Below are 17,759 nucleotides of genomic sequence, written 5' to 3' on the forward strand. Positions count from 1 at the left end.
TTTTGGATTTTCGAGACAGGGTTTCTCCATAGCTTTTGGTTCCTGTCCTGGAAGTAGCTCTTCTAAACCAGGCTGGCCTCGAACTCACAGAGATCCTCCTGCCTCTGCCTCCCGAGTGCTGGGATTAAAGGTGTGCACCACCATCGTCTGGCTAAAGTCTCTTTTTTAATGTACACACACATACAGACTGACAGACACTTTGAGGATCAATAGATGAAAATATGTATAAATGTACATTTTAGGTGTTTCTAAGCATGTTATTTATATTTTAAAATGCTTGTCACTTATGTAGTTGGGTTATATTGTTCAGTTGGTAGAATGCTTGTCTACTGTTCAGGAGGCCCAGGGTTGCATAAACAAGGCAAGATGGCCTATATCTGTAATCTCAGCATTATGGTGGTAGAAGCTGGAGGAACAGAGGACATCTTTCTTAGGCACTTAGGAGTATAAGGGTTAGAGACCCCATTTCCAAAAACAAAAATATTGAAAATTTTACCACTTTTCTCATTGCTACTATTCACTCACAGACCTTGGTTGGTTTTTTTTCTGTTGTTTTAAAAGCATTCACCAGCCAAGGACATAATATTCAAATATCTGAGCCTATGATGGACATAGTCAAATAATAACAAACTTCCATGTAGACTTTTAAGTGAGGGGGAAAAAGAATTACCCTTTATCCAAAAGAAGTACTGAAGCAATTTTATTCATCCATTATTTTAGGGTCAAAAAATAGCTTTTTCAAAAATACTGGATAAAATTAGGTTGAGAGTAAAGACCTTTGTTTCATACTGAATAAGATGGAGAAAAAAATTCCTATTTTTTAGAATGTGGCAGGTAAATGACAATGAAGATATTACTGTGGGTTAACATGGAATAAAATAAACTCAATAAGACCAAACATGCATAGGTGCAGAGGTGTGGAAAAGAGTCACCAAAAACTGTAACTCTCTTAACAGAGTTATGAATCTGCCTTTGTTTTGTCTGGCTGCTAAGCTTGGTATGTGAGCCATCTGGCTCCTAGTTGAGGGTAATGTTTGCACACTCACACATCAATCAGAACTAGTGCAGGGTCTATTAGAAAGCACCAGCCAGTTAACTGACATGCCAGGACTACAAAATAAGCAAGCAAGAATGCCAAGTGGGAATCTAGCAGATTTGGCAATGATAAGGGCATGGGGTATCTTGTCATTCATCTGACTATACAATTGATGTCATGGTGCAGGTATAGAAGACCTGTAGATATCAGGTCCCATAAGGCTTTAATTTTATCATTGATTTTGCTTGCATAATTCAAATGGAGCAAAAAACAATTAAAACATAAAATGATTTTAAGCCTTAGTTCTCATGCCTTTTGGACATAGAAGGGTTGTTGGCCTGAACTTGTTACACATTCTTGACTAGTAGAAAATATCAGAATCGGCTTAGCCTATCTTGATCCAAGATCTGTTTGACAGTATTAGGTTTTCACAGCAATAGTAGCCATTTCAGAAAGAACTACTTAATAATTTCACATACACAGAGACTTGCAATAAAATATATTCCAATTCCCTATGTCTTTTCACATGTGTGTGTTTACCTTAAATATTTATAGGGTAAAGTGATCTTTAAAATGAATTGTACACCCTCTCTTAGTACACTGAAATGAAATAGAAGACATGGATATATTTCTCTTTGGAAGCCCTAGCATTCAGTTATGTAAACTAATGGATACTACCATTGTTCAGACTGGGCAGTGAATCTAAACCTTCTTCATGCTTAGCTTGTTGTGTACTATGGAGCCATTCACCTAAAGCTCTTGCTATTTTTCTTGAAAATTGTTTACATTCACCTATTACAAATCACACAGTATTTGTTTCAATGCTGAAACTAGGGGAAATTAAGTGAACATTGAAACAACACCTAGAGGATTCTTTATTATTTTCTTCCCCCAAGAACTTGAGTTACTTTGATGATGCTTGCTTGACTGAGAAGCTATGCCATTACATGTTCATCATCTTAAACACTGATGTGACTGTAATGTGTTGTGCATAAACAAGATTCCTTGCCAGGGAGCAGAACTACTGTTCACCTAGAAAGTTCTTTAAAGTGACAATGAGAGGTTTCCTCTTTGAAAATTATTTCTTGCTCTCAAAGCTCCAAAATTATCAAATATTAAAAGTGGTATTTTATATTTCAAACCTATTCACTAAATTAAATATCTAAATACTTGCTCTAATTAAACAAATGTCTAATAATGATGTGTGGATAAGCCTTAAAGTAATTTGATTTAGCTATCTTGGTGTAATCCTAAAAACATTAATGGTATAATAATAATTTTAACTAAATACTTAAATAATTCAGCTTCAATATTGCTGAATATTTGAAAATATTTGTTATATCACATGCTATGATTTTACTCGTTTACCTTAAACTAGTACTAGGTGGCTCCATTGTTCAGAGAGAAAAAATTTAAGGCATAAAAGGGACAATCATAACTTACAAATTTATAGGAATTAACTATTCTGCAGGTGTATTTGTGCATGCATGTGTTTTTTATAGTTATATGAATGTACAGGTATATATGTGGACACCAGAGCAGGCTGTCAGTTATGTTCTTCTACTGTTCTCAACATTATTGACTTGAGACAAGGTCTCTTAATGAACTGAAATTTTCTTTTATCTGCTAGAATGAATGGCCAGGGAGCTCCTATGATTTCACCTGCCATTAGTGGCTTTTTACACAGGTGCTGAGGATTCAAAATGAGATGTATGTGCTTACAGGTTAGACATTCTTGCCACACAGCCATCAACCCAGCCAAACTACAGCTTTTAAAAATAAATAAATAAAAACTTGCTCTATGCTGGAGGAAAGGCACAGGTTCCTTGTATACATTCCTTTTCTTTTGTTTTTCTGGGAGGGAGGTTGTTTTGGTTTTTCAAGACAGGGTTTCTCTGTGTAATCTTGGCTATCCTGGAACATACTCTGTGAACCAGGCTAGCTTTGAACTCAAAGAGTTCAAACTGCCTCTGCCTCCTGAGTGCTGGAATTGAAGCTGTGTGCCACCACTACCCAGAACAATTTTACATACAATAGAATGGTGTTAATATGTTTCCAAAAACATCAATATTAAAAACAAATCGATGGTGCCTTTTGTATACAAGACAGTTCTGTTGTCAAATGCACGAAGCATTTGACCTTTATACGATTCAACAATCAACCCATGAAGAGACAGAAATCTTTAATAAATAAATTAATTGATTAAAAAAACAATCAACCCAAAGGGGGTATTTATCTGCTTTGGGATCTACCTCTTTGGTAAGTCCCACCCCAATGGTATTGGCAGCTCCACAGTTGCAGCCACCTCTGGTTTTGCCACAGTAACTGGCTAGAGCTCATCTTCATGGACTGCCTTATTATTCTAAAAATTGTTTTCCTCAACTCTAAGAAAGATAGTTTAATAGGAATTGAGAATTTCCTTGATATTTGTTTTAGAAACGTCAACAACTGGTAAAGGTTTCACATGGTAAACAGATATTTATTAAGCATGTATGTTTTCTTAACAAGTAAATCTATGTATCATGGCAGATATTAAGGAATGCCACCATTAATGGCAGTTCTTCATTGTAGCAATTATAGTATTTTTAATCATTTGTATTTTGAGATGAAAAATAGGCCAAAATTCAGAATGCATTGTATATAATTAGGTATGTGTAATGTTTAAAATATTAAAAAACCTCATGGTTTTAAGCAAGAAGCATAATAGAGTTTAAGGGATTCATTTTATAAGGTCATAAAATGATTAAAAATTAATCGTTTATATTTGTGTGTAGCTGTGCATAGGCACACTCACATCAGAGCACAAACTGTATATATCCAGATGCTTGTATACCAAAATGCTATCTCCTTAAAGGATGTAGAGCTTAGTATTTCCTTATCATTGTAAGCTAGAAATCACTAAAGCATAAAAATGAAATGAAGCAGACTTCTTTCATTCACTTATCACCACTTTTCAGAATTAGTTGCCCTATGGGCACCTTTTTAATTATATTGCACATCTTTCCATTAGATATTGGGAGGTTGAAAATTAAGTGACAAATCTAATGTTTTCTGCAGAAGACCTGAAGCTATGCTATTTAAATAGCTAGTAAAAGAAAAAGAACGCTATTTCCTTTTCCATGGAATTAATTATACTAGTACACTACATAAATTCTATGGGAAATAGTGACATAAATGCTACTTTAAAGGTTTATAGTGATAAGCAATCATTTATATTAAGAGGGAATTCAAACTGCTGCCTCCTTTGCTCCTATAAACTGTAATGAAATTAGATTCATGTTCTTTGCAAAATAATATTTATGAAAGTGCTTAGTTTATGCCTGGGCCTGTATTTAGGGCTATACAAATTACATAAAATTGCCACCTTAATTTGAAGGAGCTATTATCTCTTCTCTTTAAATACATAGGAAGACTAAAGCACAGAGATTAAATAGCTTTCCAGTACTTATACATTTGTGCCTTTAGTGATCAATAGACTCAACTTATCTCGCTTATTCTCTTCATATAAGAGTGCTTTAGCATTTTGAAGCCAGCATGCTAATGTACTGTTTGTACCAATTATTATCCTGAGTCAACTTATATAACAATTTGGAATTTTTACTAGTTGTTTGTAAAGGAATATATCCAGTTTCAAAGAAAAATAAGAATCCCAGAGCTATAGATAGAAAGGACACTTTCAAGGTTATCTCACTTCTGTAAAATAAGGTCCATCCAAATAAGACAGAAAATGGCTCTTAAATTCATATCATTTGACATGCTTTTCCCTCTAGGAATGTTGGTGACAATTGAGCTTTCTCTGAATAAACACACACAGGCAGGATCCTCAGTTATCTAGTGAATAAAATAAATAAATGCAACCATCTGATTGAATTGAAACAAAAAGAGCAAATCAAAATTATATTGATTAACAACTAAATTACTTACTGAAATAATTTTACACATACACACAGTTAAAAGAAACAATATAGCAATGTCGATGTGTTCTTATCCTCTTTTTCCCAGTGGTAATAATTTATATAAGTCTAGTAAAATATCACAACCAGAATAGACAATGATGTAGCTCACCGAGTATTTTCAGGTTAGTACAGTTTTATTGAAAGTGTAGGTTTGTGGATTATAAGACGAAACTTAGGCCCACCATGACAGGTAATTCACCTGCCTATTATTGTGTTTATAATTCCTATCATTATATACTTATTGTTACCTGTTATGTAGATTGTTGTCAATTCATTGTGACTTAGCAAAAAGAGACCTTGATGAATCTGTCTCCTACTAGTTCTTGATTGGACATATCGGATCCAGGTCACTTTCTTCTATTGGGTAAAAAGAAATAAATGTTCTAAACTCTGTACGACAAATGTCTGTTATCAGGTATATACTGCCATACAGAGGAGTCTTTAATCGTTATTGTTTGCTGCTGGTGTGTATTGTTAAGTTAATGAAGATGAAGTAGGCATTGTCTAACCTAGCTTATCATGATGAGAAATTTACAAATTGATTTTTCATGAGGAAAGTATTTTTGAAATATTTAGTTGTAAAACTTACCATTTTTACATTTCAATCTTTCTAATTTCTTAGAAGTTTGATAGTAGTTATAATAAAACCATTATTTATGACAATGTTCTATCATTAACTTGGTAGGTCTCTCTAGGCCTCTCTTCTGCAGCAACAGGGGTAGCATGATACTAAATTGCATTTGATGCTATAATGGTGTGGGGGAAACCAAGTATTATATGTACGTATCTCTGAGAAATCAAACACGTCTCATTAGAGAGGTAACATAGTTATAAAATCAGTTGTTATTACTAGTAGTTGATACTTAGTGACAAATATTTTCAAATAGTATGAACAGTTTGGCTTTCCATCAAAAACATGACTTTTACCTACTGTGAATATTTTCATTTAAATAATAATCTGTAGGTAGATTTCTATGTATTAGATTTTTAAAAATGTAAATCCTCTTTAATTGCTTTGAGCAACCTGAGTTTCTGATTGTGCTCTAATACCAATGAAATCTGTTAAAGAAATAGCTAGAACATCGCTTAAATTATTAACTCACTTTTTGCCTATTTTATTTTTTTAAAGATTTATTTAATATTATTTCACATGCATAGGTATTTTGCCTACATGTATGTCTTGTGCCATGTGTTTATAGTGTTTATGGAGGTCAGAAAAGGGTGCCAATTTCTTCTAAGCTAAATTACAGATGGTTGTGAACCACCACATAGGTACTTGGAATCCAAACATGGCTTCTCTGGAAGAGTATCCTGTGGTCTTAAGCACTGACCCATGTCTCTAGTACCTCTTTGCATATTTTACTTTAAATTGAAAGGAAAACATCTATTCAAGAAGTTTTCTTTTTACAATAACATTTATTTATATGTACATAAGCATTATTTTCAACTGATAAGGCTTAGAGTCATTGGAACTTTAGTATATGTTGCTGTAGTTTTAAAGATTTTTTAGTAAATACAATCAGTTTAAGGAAGCATTTAGTTATAATAATAAAATAGTGAATTTTATTATAGTATTCATAAACTATATCTTAAAATGTTATGCAAATAACCCCTGAAATTTTGTCTTGGTCTCTTATCAGTAAAGAGAGGATTAGTATGAATGAGGTCATTGTCCATATAGATTTCTAAAATAATTTTTATTAGCTACTAATGCAAAGAATTAGGATTTCTGAGTGCCTAAATGTTATTTTGCAGTAAAAAGTCACAATAGGTAAAATGGCTATGCCTACTAAATCCCATAATATGAAAATTTTCTCAAAATCATTCAGATAATTATGTCAACCTTGGTTAACTATAGCTATAGAAAAAAGCAAAAGGCAATAGTAGCACATTTTCCTATAGTTCTTTACTTTTGATATAGACTGTCACTCAAGCCCATGCTGGCCTTAATACACAGTTATCTTTCTTCCTCAGTCACCTGGGTGTTGGCATTACAAATATGAAGCCCCCACCCGGGTTATAGGAAGCAAATAAAAAATAGACAGCACAAGGGAAACAAAAGAAAAGAGACTTCCTGATGAAATGGCTGAATGTTTGCTTAGCAAACTCTTTTGGACATTGAGAATAAGACAAAAAAAGATTAAGTTCCAGACAACTAAATTTTGGTATCCTCATCACCTGGGGATTCCTATAGCCATTGTCCAGGAAGTCTCTTTTGTCATGTAGTCTAATATATCATATTCTTTCCAACCTTGTTTCCCCTCGGTTGTCCATGTATTATCAAACCATTGCATGAAAATACATAGTCCTCCCTGGAGCTCCAATCTCAAGTTTCCTAGATCATATAAAATTATCATCAAACTTTTTTAGGCAATTTAGGGGTTTTCTTTGATATAGGATTACCAAATGATGAATATAAGATTACAAACAGACCCACAAAGCTTCAGAGCTTTGAGACTTCACCTTTCTTACTTTCATAGTAAATTCACCTCGATCTTATCATAATGCTTCTGTTACATAAAAAATGAGGAATAGTCATTTCCATCTGTAGTGTGGTATGGCTTTCTTTTATATTTACTGCCACAACACCAGCATTTTTCCCCTTTGTTTTTTTTAAACTATTTATTTTTATAATTTTTTAAATTTATTTATTTATTAAAGATTTCTGTCTCTTCCCCGCCACCGTTTCCCATTTCCCTCCCCCTCCCCCTTCCAGTCCCCCCTCCCTCATCAGCCCGAAGAGCAATCAGGATTCCCTGACCTGTGGGAAGTCCAAGGAACCCCCACCTCCGTCCAGGTTTAGTAAGGTGAGCATCCAAACTGCCTAGGCTCCCCCAAAGCCAGTACATGCAGTAGGATCAAAAACCTATTGCCATTGTTCATGAGTTTCCTCTTCTTAACCTCTTATATAAGTCAGTAGGTATAGCCATTTAGAACTGGCACAGAAAGGGTCCATCGCCACTTTCTGCCCTTGTTCTCGAGACTGGGCTGGTTAGAACTAAAAATCTCCCCGTGGAAGCTGTTTTGGTAGACAAGAAGCTGAGAGTGCGGGTGAAAACTGAAAATACTGCACTAGAACAAGGTATTTGATAAGATTATAAATCGTTGATATTTTATATTCTTGGATAAAACTTCTATTTGTCTCTCATATTGTATCTTTTTCATAGTTATAGCACTCTGTATTTATTTTCATTATTGTATATGGAAACTTTCCACAACTTTTACCTGCTTATAATTTTTCATGTCTGTCTATTGCTATGAAGTGTATATAAAAAACTTAATATGACTAATGGGGCTCATTATAACTTTCTTATTCTTTAACAATCCGATTTCTATATTCCAGTGATGCTTATCATTTTTTAACAAAACGTAATGATCCACTGTCTTTTAGGTAAGGGCTTACTGTTTCAAGAAATGAACATTCTCCAAATAAGAGACTGACTCTCTTCCTATGTATCCTCAGAGCATCTTATACTTCCATTTACAGCTAGTACCATGGATCAATACTATTTGTTGGTAAAAGAAGGGAAACATCTATAAAGTTTATTCTTATCATTGTCTCTAAGACTATGTTTATTTTTTCTATTTTCATTAACAATCCGGTCATATCTATATATTTCCCCATAAACACCCTAGTCTTCTGCTTGTTCTTGTCCTTGTGTATCAGAACAATGATAACTATATTCTTTTAAGAACATTTTTAACTTCAGTAGTTTTCATGGAATTTAGGACAAAAGGAAAAATTGGTTTAAGTGCCAAGAGGGTTACCACAAACAAACTAAAAAAATATATAAAAATTTGACTAGACAGACAAGCTTCGAATACTTAGTATTAGAATTGCTTCAATAATATCAAGGGGATATGTTGAGTGGATTAGTTTCAGGACTCTGGTAAATTACTCCTTTGTTTCTCTGTAGAGTGACTCTAATCCAGGAAATTAAGCTTTCTACTGTTGACTCAAACCATGATTCTCACCTCAAAGGGCATGAGAGAGAGTTTCTAATGCCATATTTGAATGAACATGATCCAGGAACAGAGATTTAGAGTACTCCAAGATGCATGTTCTGCTATAAAAGCAGTTTCATGGTGTTTTTCTGGTAATGGAACAACAGATGTCATAAATAAAGGTGTTTTTCAAATACTCAGTGGAAACTTTAAGTTGGCAGTTGCAATAAAGTGGAAAGTTTACTGCTACATAGCTCAGATGCTATTTGATGGCTCTTTGCCTTTTGGCCTGTGGAAGCTGGTTTTGTTCAGTTAATACAGTCTAAAAGGTTTATATCTACTAGTCACAGTATATTAGGTTTGAGCCAAATGTGGGGAAACAATGACTATTTAGAGGGCTAATGATAAGCCAGAATTATTATAATTAGGACTTTCAGTATTGCAACCTCTGTACACCACTGAGGTTCTAATTAGGCAGCAAGCCTTTGCAGATACCTATTCCTTACAGGAACTCTTGTTTATAGTATCTGTATCCCTGCTCTGAATGCGTAGATCATTTCCTCATTTTTGCAAATCCAGCTCTACTTGAAATGGGATAAAATTGTCATTGCTGATTTTAAATAGGATGGAAAATAGCCCCTGATGTAAGACTTGGTAACCCCCCCCATATACACTTGTACAAAATTGCAAAATGATTCTCCAAGACAATATAAGTTACAAAATCTTTGTTAGCTCACTGACTTTAATCCAGAATTTTTGTATAGAAGAAATATTTTTCAAAGTGTATTCTACCAGTAATCTCAATATCAAACTGGAAGACTTCTCCCTGAGACTGTTCAAAATACTGGTTCTGTCTTGCTGCAGTTAAAATAAGCAAAATTCTTTGTGGGTCATGTATTTGTGAAAAGTACTTGGGTGGTAACAGATGGACATTTAAAAGCAAGCGAAATGATAAAACTGCCTCTGACACCTTGTAAAACAAATTGTACAAAGAGCCTGCCAGTTGTGGGAGAGAACATAAGCTTCTTATTCACTCAGAATTTCCTGAGATAAAGGGAGAAATGGACTTGGAACAAAATTTAATATGAATCTGAAAAGATAAGGCATTTGTCTAGAAGGAAGTTTCTAAACAAGGAAGCTACAGAGAAAATAGAGTATGAATCCCTGCCTACCTTTGGCACAGACCACAGATTTGACAAGGTCTGTACTGGCCCCAAAGTTTTTCAAAGATAATTGTGCTCTTGCAGCATCTCTCTGTATAAATGCACTCTTCCTGCCCTATAGCAGCCTGCCTGGTCTGGGAACACCATAGAAATTGACCCTTTGAAGATTTTTCTTTTAAAGAGGTTTGTTCTGTTTATACAATTTTTTCTGAGTAAAGGTCAGCTTTAAGTGGTGATTGTTTTGTCAATGTTTCCATACTATGGAACAAAGTGTGTTCTAGTTTTACTGTACATGTGGGTAATGTTTTCATGCAGAGTTTTTCTGTGTTCCTTGTAGGTATTAGGATGCCTTTAGTTTGGGATATTTGATATTTTATTTGCAAAACACAGGTTGACAAAGTAGCTAGCTATTTGTTTATTGCTGCACTAGGTAAAGAACTAGTCAGCTGTTACTCAGCTTGACATTTTGATTTTTTTCTTGTCACACCTTACACAAAAATACTTTATATTAGTCATCTAAACAATTCTTTTAGAGCTGGGCAGTGGTGGCACACACCTTTAATCCCAGCAGTTAGAAGGCAGAGGCAGGCAGAACCAGGATGGAGTTCGAGGCCATCCTGGTCTGCAAGAGCTAGTTTCCCAGACAGGCTCCAAAGCTACAGAGAAACCCTGTCTTAAAAATAAATGAATAAATAAATAAATGAATAAATAAATAAATAAACCGAAAAGATCTGTCTCAGGCTTTTATTTATTTTCAGAATATAAAGTCCTATAAGTATATCTGTGCACATTAAGGTACAATAACCAAACCAAGAGGTACAGGAAATGGGAAGGGCTATACGGAGAAAAGGGAAGGGTCAAGTGATATAATAAAATGTATCTTGAAAGTTTTAAAATAAAAATATCATATAAATAATCTTGACAGAAAAAAGTAGAGTGATATTTTGGAAGTTATCATGATTCCATTTGTAATTTTTAAAATTTGATTTTACAGATCAGTTGTTGATACTTCTGGATGACTATTTCATTGTTGGGTTTATTACGTATTAGAGAGTATTCATTATAGCAGCAACCACCACTATATGTATCCAGGAAGAAATTTCCAGAAAAAGTCATGTTTCAAGATCCAGATAAGCATGTTTGCTACCAATTTGATTCCTAATTATGCTAAATGTGACTTTGGGCCAATTGTTTATATTTTAAAGGCATTAAGGAAGGTGCCTGAAAACCATGTCATATTGATTTAATGTTTAGAGTACTTATCTTTCCTGTGTTCCATTTATCTCTTTTTATTCGGGTAAATATTCATTATCATATTTATCATTAAGTCATTAGTATATGACAACCTTTGCCAGAAGCTTATGTTAAATTCAGAATTGCTATCTTAAGAGGCAAGAAAAAGTAAAGGATGTTTGTCTTCTGTGAATCACATATTTTTGACCCACAAATGCTTACTTAACACATTCTCATGACTGTAAACAAGGAGGAAAGCAAATGCTTACCATCTGCACATGAAAACCTGTCCAATCATGGGAAATTGGACATAATACATTTTAAAGTTTCAATTGAAGAAAAACTACAGAGGATTTGTAAGCAGGGTTAATACAACATCTAAAATAAAATAACAAAATAAAGCTAGCCCAAACTTCTTCCAAAATGCCTGAGCACAAACAAAAAAACAAAGTGGAAAAGTTCTTCTGAAGACTCTTAGGTGTATGTGTCGTGCTTTGAAAGAAAATGGTTCTCAAAGGCTTACAGGGAGTAACACTATTAGATGTAGACTCGTTGGAGTTGGTGTGACTTTGTTGGAGGAAGTGTGTCATGGGGAATGGGCTTTAAGGTCTCAGATGCTCACACTCTTTTCCTATTACCTTTGGATCTGGATATAGAACTCTAAGTTATCTCCCCAGCACTATATATGCCTGTGTGCCACCATGCTTCCCACCATGATGATAGTGGACTAAATTTCTGAACTGTAAGCCAGTTACAGTTAAATGCTTTCTTATATAAGAGTTGCCATGGCCATGGTGTCTCTTCACAGCAATAAAAACCCTAAGTAAGATGGGGGAGTTACATGTTGATTCAGAAGTTATAACAGTGGAAATATAATTTAATATATAATAAATATAGTAACAATGGAAATATTATTCATCTACCATAAGAGCCATCTTTCATAATTTAGTGTTTCCATCATCCCAAAAGAAACTTTACAAATTACAGTCCTATTCTTGTTTTTCTCCTCCCATGCCCTGCTGTCTACTAATCTTTCTTTTTCTATGAATATATCTGTTTTGAACATTACACAAAGTAGTCTGCTTAGTTGTAGCCTTTAGTTTCTATTTACTTGCTTTATATAAAATGGTTTTAAGGTCCACATATGTTGTAAACTCATCATTGCTGATTAAAATTTCATTGTACCTGTGCACACACCACTCACTTTTATATGTCCTTTAGATCATGATTATTTATTCATTTCATATTTTGTTTCTAAGAGATTCTTCACGTGTGGCAAAGAGCCATTGTTATGTTTATACCATAAATAAAATACAATTGTCATTCTATTAGTGCACATGTCTTCTTTTCTGGAATAAGATTATATTTTCTCATTAAATAACTACTACTTGGCAGCATAAGATGATTTTTATGATGTTCATGGATGCTGAAAGTCCATATAGTACATAAAAGAAATGACTTGTCTGCTATGATCTGAGGTATCTAGAACTCCATGCTTGAAGTTTTGAAAACAGCTAGATAAAATTCTAAAAAACTACATATAGCTGTTTTGTCATTTGACTTTCTCATTTCATAGGGTCTTGGAGTAACTACACTTCTTTTATGATACTTCCTGATTGTGAGCAAAAAGTATTGTAGCAAAAAGAAAAAGTTGCCTGTTGTTTTATGATCTAGCCATAGAAAGTGCAGAGTATCACTTCTGTGATTTTAACTTCACTGAAAGCTTTGTAACTCATAGTGTAGACAAAACAAAAAGCTTCCATTTTTAAGTGTGTCAAAGAGTTTTGAGACTGATTTCAAAACCATCATAATACAGAGGTATATTTTGTTATGGGTGTAAACTTGCATCTTGAAATTTATTAGAAATGATTTACAGAAATGCTTCCTGGTTATGGATAGTTCTTCTTAAATTTGGTTGTTGCTAACTGTTGATTGAAAGACATTGTAATAACTGTAATTTTAACAAGTGAGAATTTATATGTAGCAAACCATAGTCCTTATCCCCAAAAAAGAACATTCTGCTTCTCATTCCTTTGTTGTCATATTTCTATAGATAACTGTCACAACAGTTGCTTTAACTACTCAGCAAGGATTTATATATTTTTTCACTAAATCTTACTTTTCCTTCCCTGAGCCTGTAAATATATAAGCCAAATGAAATTCCTTTAACATATCCCAAGACTTTATTGATTTTTGATAAATTAAATATTTTTGATAAGTAATTTTGTCCAATCAAATTGATATTATATTTGATTAACTGTTTACATAAATATATACAAATACACACATACATACACAAACTCTAATGCACACAAATATACACACAGAAAAACACATGATTCCTAAAGTATTATTTAAAAAGATCCAGAATATAACAAATGAGAATGAAAGTTTAACAGTGCATCAAAATACTGTGAGAATGGGGAAATAAGGTTTATTGGGCTGAAAAAAGAAATCATGAACAGCTTGTTGAAGAACGTAATTCACATCATGTATATTCACAATTTATGCTTACTGAATTTAGTAGTTAGCATAAAATTTCAAAATTATTATTTTTATATCATTTTAATTTTTTGAAAATAGCTTTTTATACACTGTATTCTGATCATGGGTTCCTGTCCTTCAATTCCTTCCAGATCCTTCCTCATTCACCACTCACCCATACACACTCTTTCTTTTTCTCTCTCATTAGAAAACAAACAGGAAACTAAAACAAAACAAATGAGAGAAGGACAAAACAAACAGACAGGAAAAAGAGCCAAAAATAAAACACAATGAAAAGATACAGGTACAGGGACACATACTTTTGCACACAGCAATCTCATAAAAACAAAAAAAAATGAAAAAAATATATATGCAAAAGATCAGTGAGGTAAAACAAAGAACAAAAGCAAACAAGAAAAATTGCAAACAAAGCATTATGAGAGGAAAAAAAAAACACTCCAAAAATGCCATTGAATTCATTTTGTGTTGACATCTACTGCTGGGATTGGGTCCTGTCTCTAAGGGGGGTTTGTATGCCTGGTAAGATTCCTTTGGAGAAAATAAATACTTCCTCCGGTGGTAGGTCAGCTGGCAAGAGCTCCTGGATGAGGGAAGGCGTTTGGATCCACTTCCAGTCTCAGTGCTGCCATGCCATCCAATATGGACCTGTGCTTGCCTGTGCATGCTGATAGTCTCTGATGTGCATTAGTCCTGCGGTGTCCAGTAAACCTTGTTTCCTTGGTGTTCTCTATCCACTCTAGATTTTACAATCTCTCCACATTCACCTCTTCCGGGTTCTCTGACCCCTGGCAGGAGGAATTTGGTGGAAATATTCCATTTAATACTGAGTGTTCCTAGGTCTTTCACTCCTTGTACATTGCCTAGTTTTGGTTCTCTGTATTTTCACTCATTTCCTGAAGGAGGAACCTTCTCTGAAAAGGGTTGAGCTAGTAATAAAGCAGAATTTCATTGCAAGTCATTTTACTGCTATGTTTGTAGAAATAGGAGCGGCGGGCTGCGTCCCGGCACCCGGCCGCCCACATGGCTAGCTCTACCCGAAATAATTACACGGACACTGTGTTCATTTAATCACCGCTTGGCCCTTTAGCTCTAGCCCTTACTGGCTAATTCTGATATCCCGATCAACCCATCTCTAATAATCTGTGAGCACCGGTCTTAGTGAGCACCGGTCTTACCGGGAGTGTATCTTCCCAGGAGCGGGGAGCATGGCGTCTCTCTGAGGCATCTGCTCCTGAGAGCAGAGCTGTGGAGTCTGAGCTCACTTCCTCTTCCTCCCAGCATTCTGCTCTGTTTACTCCACCCACCTATGTTCTAAGCTATGAGCCCAAGCAGTTTGTTTATTACTCAACCAATGAAATCAACAGATTGATATATGACACTCCCACATCATATGTTCCTTTAGCAAAACAGAATTTTGTCTCCTAGTTTGATGGGTGATCTGGTCTCTGGTTCTCAGCTACCTGAGTACTGTCAGGCATGGGTTCAGTCTAATGGTGTGAGCCTTAAATACAAATAGTAAAAATAAGAAATAATTTAATACTAGTTTTTAAATCTAATAATATTTTAATTCATAAATTACTTTCCTTTGAAATTTGCCGCACAAAGTTCTTTTCTCACATACCACTTTGTATAGGTAAGTCTTAAATGAGTTTTAAATGAGAATATCAGACACATGTTCAATGAAATATTATCTCATCCCAGCTGAATGCCCATTATCATGAACACAAAAAAAATATAGGACAGATGTGGTGAACTACCATTTATATTGTTAAAATGCCCATTTGATTTTAATATTATTGATACCTTCAGTAAAACATTCTTCTAAAGAGTATTTCTTGCACCACTAAAATAATGTCAAACAATGTCATTTAAAAATAGTATGAAGATGAGCTTCATAATCATAATCATCTCATCTCCTCCGAGTTATTTATAGTTGAATGTTATTTTTACCTCTGAGGGAATTAAAGAATTTCTTTGGGAATTAAGTGTACTGAGGAAGCAATAATCCTGTAAAGTAGGCTACTAAATTAGTTAGCATTAGCTTACATTTTATAGTTCAATGTGGCACTAAAGAACTGAGCAATATACATATTTGAGAATATACATAAAAACGATAGCAGATAACACATAATGCTCTGGAAAATTTAGCCTATATATAAAATTAACTGATTGAAGCAAATAAAGCCAAGTATTTTTAGAATTTTAAAGATTCAACAAATATTCTATGGAAAGTACCATTTTATTAATAGATAAGAGTTTACTAGCATATCACCTTGTTATTTAAAGCATTAACATTTTTTCTAAAATTGGCAGCATTAATACTAGCATTCTCATTTTGCCACAAAGCAAAAATAAAAATTTTTCTGTAAGGTCTTGAGTTCAATTCCCAGCAACCACACTCACAAGCATGCATAATGAGATCTGATGCCTTCTTCTGGCCTGCAGACATACCCACAGACAGAACACTGTATGCATAATAAATAAATAATTCTCAAAATAAAATTGCTTATTAAAAATCTTTTCTTTAAATCTGATAGTTAAGTAATAGAGAAAATACCATTTTGTTTTACAAACTTTGTAAAATGTTTGCAACAAAATTTAGAACTTTTGAATACTATGAAATTTAAAAGTTAGTGAAAAATAGGTAGAAAACTATGAAAAATAGAGAGTATAAGAAAAAAGATAATATATATTTTGCTAAGAAAATAATTGTTCAGGAATTTAAATTATCAGTTTCAGCAACTTAAGAGGTGGCGGGGGTGCAGAAACTGAAGCGAGGTCCTGGAGCAGTTCACTGGCTTGCTCTCCATGGCTTTCTCAGACTTCTTATAGCATTTAGTCCCACCAGCCCAGAAATGGCACTACTCACGGTGAGTTGGGCACTTCCACATCTATTATCACTCAAGAGAATACTCCACAGGATTGCCTAGAAGCCAATCTGGTGGGGCATTTTCTTAATTCAAGGATATCTCTTCCTATCTCTTCCCAGATAAATCTATCTTATGCCAAGTAGATGTAGACTAGTCAGCACACCTCTTTTGACCTCCTTTTCAAAATTAAAGGTAAATTCAAATGTGTACTTGCCAATTCTTCAAGAAGTGTGTCCTTAAAGAAAAATAATGAAAAGTAGAAGTGTGTTCTTTACAAATGTTTTCACTGTAACACACACACACACACACACACACACACACACACACCCTATATCCAGGAAGTGGGAAAGCAAGAAGATGGAAGAAAGGTAATCTAAGTGTACATAGGTAGATGGTAATACATAATACAAAATTTTATATATATTTATAAAGACTCCCATATTGAAATGTGGCTACTCAGCACCATATATTGCTTTAAAAGTAGATGTATGGACATGTAGATGTTAAAAATATGTGTAAACTGTCTATTAGTATTAGAATCCTATAAATCAGTCAGTACATAAATGAATAAAGCAATGCATGCTTGAGCTGGAAAGCATAAGACCATCTTGCTTGGTTTCGTATATGCTGTTTAGTAGTTTCATATATAGGCAGTAAAGTTTGAAGGCAGTTTCAAAATCCATCAAGCACATGAATCCATTCAAGCGCATGAATGTATTTTCATTATGAAGTTTGTGTATACCATTTCATCTTAAGAACCGATGAGCTAAATGTAGAACATACCAATATTTATGAGTATTCATATATATATATATATTATATATATATATATTATATATATATAATATACATATAATGTAAAATCAAGTAGCTTCCATACAGCATACATTTCTTTTCTACCATCCAAGAACTAGATTTTTTGAGGTTATGTGTGTGATATGCCTGCTTTCCCTTGAAAATAGTCTTTTTGTTGTTGTGTCCACACAGAGGAAAGGACATATCCTCTCTCTCCCTCTCTCTCTCTCTCTCTCTCTCTCTCTCTCTCTCTCTC

At 34.1% G+C, this 17,759-nt stretch overlaps 1 protein-coding gene across 1 annotated transcript in view; it reads left to right on the forward strand.

Moving 5' to 3' along the window:
- LOC101982181 (dystrophin-like) overlaps positions 1–17,759 on the forward strand; it is a 681,579-nt gene that overhangs the window by 209,747 nt on the left and 454,073 nt on the right. The gene's annotated exons all lie outside the window — the stretch shown is intronic.

Source organism: Microtus ochrogaster, unplaced genomic scaffold (assembly GCF_000317375.1).
Source record: "Microtus ochrogaster isolate Prairie Vole_2 unplaced genomic scaffold, MicOch1.0 UNK71, whole genome shotgun sequence".
NCBI classification, from domain to species: domain Eukaryota; kingdom Metazoa; phylum Chordata; class Mammalia; order Rodentia; family Cricetidae; genus Microtus; species Microtus ochrogaster.